Source organism: Lepus europaeus, chromosome 18 (genome assembly GCF_033115175.1).
Source record: "Lepus europaeus isolate LE1 chromosome 18, mLepTim1.pri, whole genome shotgun sequence".
NCBI classification, from domain to species: domain Eukaryota; kingdom Metazoa; phylum Chordata; class Mammalia; order Lagomorpha; family Leporidae; genus Lepus; species Lepus europaeus.
The window spans coordinates 74213555-74217316 of NC_084844.1; the positions used below are offsets into that span (position 1 = coordinate 74213555).

Here is a 3762-nt window from a genome sequence, read left to right on the forward strand (position 1 = left end):
TTTCTTTCTTTTTTTTTTGACAGGCAGAGTTAGACAGTGAGAGAGAGAGAGAGACAGAGAGACAGAGAGAAAGTTCTTCCTTCCATTGCTTCACCTCCCAAATGGCTGCCACAGCCAGCACTCTGGGGCTGGTGCGCCATGCCGATCTGAAGTCAGGAGCCAGGTGCTTCCTCCTGGTTTCCCATGTGGGCGCAGGGCCCATTGCTGGTGTTTTCTATATACAGGGGGACTTGAAAAGTTTCTGGAAAAAGTGAATTAAAAGGTAATTCCATTGTAGTGCAAAAATGTTTAAATCCATCCATAGTTCTTCACATAGTATGAAGTTCTTGAAGACCCTGTATTCACACAGATCTGATCATTTATAGTGTTGGGCAGAGTTGTTGAAGAGTATAGTAGTCCATTTGTTAGTGACTTCCCAAACTATTTCTGAAAATACTTACTGATTGTCATACGTAGTGACTGAGGTCATTGTTTCTTGTGTTTAACAGAGATATTCTTGAATGTCAGGAGCTGTTAAGAGCAACAGCAATCACAACAACAAAACCCTAGTACTGGAAAACCAAGTGGCACCATGTCTTTGTAGACTGTGCTGCCAGAGTCCTTAAACATTTGCTCAGGCTTGCACTCCTTCCTGCTGGGGAAGCTGTCTTCTCTGTTTCTTTCGATCATGCCTATTCCTCTGAAAGGCACATGGCCTTCTGCCTTCTCCCACGTATATGAGTCCTTTTGAATGTCCTAATTTCCCAAAGAAACTCTCACTAGTTTTTGCTCCGAGGCATTGGGTTGGTCTATTTTGTGTTTCACTTGTAATCTTTTGCCCCAGGCATCCCTGGGCTCTTAGTTTGCCTTGCAGTATGTTCCAGTAATGCCTGATGCTTTCTTCTAAGTTGCCTAAACAAAGAGAAATGCCTTTTTGGCTACTCCTTCAGATTGCCCCTGAACAGGTTCAAGCAGATGTGCACAACAACTTACAAAATGATCTGCTGTGCTCTATCTGGATCCAGGTACCAGAATCCCAAGCTGGGTGTGTGAACTTCCCTCTTGAATACTGCTACAGCCAAGGTAGAGGGTGAGCTAAGGACAAGTCAAAAATGCCACAGAATTTCCAAGTTCTCTTTTTCTTGATTCTATATTCATTAGACTTTTGCAAATCTTTGACTGTGTCTCAGAGTTTTGACACAGTTTGCTTGATTAATTGCTTGTCTTTCAGTGTTTCTATGGGAGGACAAGTACTTGGAGTTTCATACTCTGCCTTTTTGCTGATGTCAGCCTGCTGTCTTTTTTTAAAAAAAACTAATTCTGTTTATGATTTAAAAGGAATTACAAGATGTCTTCTAAAATTAAAATGGCCTACCCAAAAGTGTTTTTTATTTAAAATAATTCACTATATTTCTGTTTTAAATCTGACCTTTCTTCATCTAAAAGAGGAAAATTTAAAATGTTAGACAACTCATTATGAACACTAAGACATTAGAATGCAGATAAACTAATAACACTCAATGGGAAATTACAAAATTCACAAATTTCACATCTTGACCTTAGCACTGACTCTTAAAATCTAATGGGTACTGCTGAAATTTTAGCATAAATAGTTAGCCTGTGAAGGTTTACGGTTACTCTGATTCCTGAAATGAGGTGATGTCCCTCTTTTCGCTACTGGTGTGTTTATGTCATCATAAGAATATACTTTTCTCATAGATTTCTCAAAGTCATTCACTTTATTAGGGATTTTATTATTTTTTCTCATACAAAACAAAACTATTTTAATACCTTTAAATTCCAAATTATTCTTTAAAATCATTCATGAAAAAGATTCTTAAGTCAGAATTAACACCTCAATTAGTTAAGCATCAGGAAACTACATTACACCTATTTAATGTGTAAAGAGACATTTTTTCACGTCATTTTCTTCTGATGTCTGTTCCAGAATCACAGACTCTTGCTTCTCTACACTTCCATCCATCATTTCTGCAGATCATGAAAACTGAATTTGTTGAACACCAGAAAGCTGTTGATATGATGTTGTATAAACCATAACATTTTGTTGCTGACCATCTGCAGTTATTAAGCCAGCTGGTAACCGGTTAGTGAATGCCTCCTCTGTAAGCTCTGCTCTTAGTCCATCTGTAGCTGTGACTGCTCCACCAATTCCTTTGTCTCCTTTCATAGCCTCTCTGAATTTCTGAAGGTACAATTTCAGAGGTTCCACATAACTGTCAAAGCCCAAGGTGGACATGGCAAAGAGAATGTCTTCTCCATTGACTGTCCTCTGTTTCTCTTGATGGCACCTTTCACTGGCTTCAGATGCTATAAAGCTAAGAACTCACACATTGTTGAACACATTCTTTGGCATCTGTTGCGATCTTTCCTGTTTGAGGTACGGCGTTCTTCATTATCCTTGCCACATTTGCAATTGGAAGATATATTTCTTCTTGAGAAGCATCTGTGGTAGAACTGTCACCGTCCATTGTCACGAAATACTGTCAGAACCTTGGTGTCAGTGGTGCTCAGAGCACCTTTTTAACAAGGTGTCTAATCTTTGCTCAATTCCAACCCGTGTTTAAAGCATCTTGTTCTAGTACTTCGGGCGAGATAACAATTTGTGGGTGCTCTGTAATTCTTTGTTCTCCGAGACTACTGCTCCGTAAGCCCCTGCTTATCCTCCTGCCTCCCACCAGCGATGATCGAAACCTTAGTGCAATCCCAAAGGCTTCCTTCCCAAGTCCAGGGACCACAAGCTACCAGACGGCTGCATTCTTTACGTGCAAACCAGACTGCAGGACACCAACGCCATTCCTTCCTCCCGGGGACCTCGCTGCCTCCCCACGCAGGTGCGCGGGGTGGCCCGAGGCCCCACTGCAGAGCCCGCTTACCTGTCAGCCCCACTAGTGCTGCGCGGACCCCCGATGGCCCAGCCAGCCCGGACCTGCACCCAACGCCGGTCTCCCGCCCGCCGCGTGGGGCTGGAGTGCGCTGGCGGACAAAGCGGCCGGACTCGGCCAGGCCCCGCGGACCCACGAGCCGACGGGCAGGGGGTGCTCCGCGGGGCCCGCGCGGCTGCAGAAGCCGAGGGGGCAGGGTCGGGGCGGCGGCGGGGACCCAGGCCGCGTCCCCGCTAGCCGGCCTGTTCCCTGCACAAAATGGAGCCGGCCCAGGGCGCCACCTAGAGGGACCCCGACCGTGCCCCGCTGGCAGCCTTCTTTGGCCTGGGCCTGGGAGTTCAAGGGTGGTGAGTGGGAGGCGGCCTGGCCCAGGCCCAGGCCCAGGCCCAGGTCCGGGCGGGCGGGTGGGAGGGTAGTGCCCAGGCCAGGGCAGCATTGGCGGCGGGGATGGTGCTGGGACGGTTTTAACTAAAACACTGTAGTTGATTTAATTAAAAGACGGAAATCCTTTAGGATCTTCACACCACCCACCTGTGACTGTTTTCGTCTTCCTTTGCACCAAGTCATTTTTCTCTTCGTATTGTTACATATCATACATAATTGGTGATGATCCTCTAATAATTCAGAGACCATGTCTTATTTTTCTATTAGATTTCAGAATTCATAGCTAGTGTGAAGTGATGTGTGACACCCAGTGTTTTCAGATGTAAACTGAAGGCACCTTTGAGTAGGTGCTCTTACTGTGTAGTGTTGTTCTGGCTGTTTTTAGCTTAACCTAGAAGCAGACAGATGTTTGTGCATAAAACGGACTGCAGAAACCTGTTGCATATCTTCCTTTACCATGATTGCAAACTGCACTGATAAAACCTGTAGATGCCCT

At 45.0% G+C, this 3762-nt stretch overlaps 1 pseudogene; it reads right to left on the bottom strand.

Moving 5' to 3' along the window:
• Positions 1–1966: 1966 nt before the first annotated feature.
• LOC133747031 (nuclear transcription factor Y subunit beta-like) lies at positions 1967–2468 on the bottom strand (annotated as a pseudogene).
• Positions 2469–3762: the final 1294 nt, after the last annotated feature.